Raw genomic sequence first — 1,210 nt, forward strand, 5'->3', positions numbered from 1 at the left:
CCTTACCTCATCTATATTCGGTGTACCACGCTCCCGCCACCCGTTGTACCCCCTACTTGAACATTTTGCTTTATCTTTCATATTATTATCCAATGATGCGTTGCCATCCTATGATGTTCGAGTAGATTTTTTATCCTATTGGTAATTGATGAATTGCTATAATTGGTTTAAATTGCTGGTGGTTATGTTGTTGTCCTTTGGTGCCTACAATATGAGTTCGCGCGTGGATTATACCACAAAGTTAGTAGTATTTTGATAGGACTATGCATTAGAGGGCAAGAGTGACGGAAAGTTCTTCCTATCATAGAAATTCATTCATAGGGGATAGAAGGGGACCAATATATCTTAAAGCTATGGTTGGGTTTCACCTTCATGAACTTTAGTAGTTGCGGATGCTTGCTAATTGTTTCACTCATAAGTGCATAGAATTCCATGTACGTAAGGGATGGCATGCTAGCAGTGCCCTCTCCCACGTCAAACACTTGCCATCGGTCTGGTAACTTATCAATTTGCTTATGGACAATTATGCAAATCCTACCACCCTTTCATACTCGCTACATTAACTTCATTGTTCTTCTGTTAAACAACACCTAATTTTCATTTCCACATTCTTTATTATCTTCCAAACCAATCCGACTACACCTACAAAGTAGTTCTAGTTTTTAGGTAAAGCAAACGTTAGTGTGCGTAGAGTTCTATCGGTGGTCGACACAACATGAGCGAATGATAATTCTAACTTTAGCTCCTCCTTGGGTTTGACACTCCTTCTTATCGAAAAAGACTAAAAACAATCGCCTATACTTGTGGGTGATCATTCATATGTCATTTTCATGTTTGTTGCATTTGTGCCCATCACAATTACATTGTGATCATTTGTAGGCATTTCAAACATTGTAATCCTTCAAGACCCAACATGAAAATAAGTCATTCACCCTCATTCATTGTTGGTCGATCATCAACAGAGACACCTTGCAGTTGCGAACAATGATTATGCATGCATGCTATGTGCAGCATCGCATGTCCGTTTGCCAAGAGATGTTGGGATGCCATTGGGATCACCTGGCCGACCGTGGACAAAATATTCTCCATGTTGCATACGGGTAGAAATAATTGGGGGATGGCCATGTTCATGGAATTTTTTATGGTGGCCGCCTGTGGGATTTAGAAACAACAAGTGCTTTCGAGGGATCAACCCATCTTTTGAATCGAA

The sequence above is a fragment of the Triticum urartu genome, chromosome 1 (genome assembly GCF_003073215.2).
Source record: "Triticum urartu cultivar G1812 chromosome 1, Tu2.1, whole genome shotgun sequence".
NCBI lineage: Eukaryota > Viridiplantae > Streptophyta > Magnoliopsida > Poales > Poaceae > Triticum > Triticum urartu.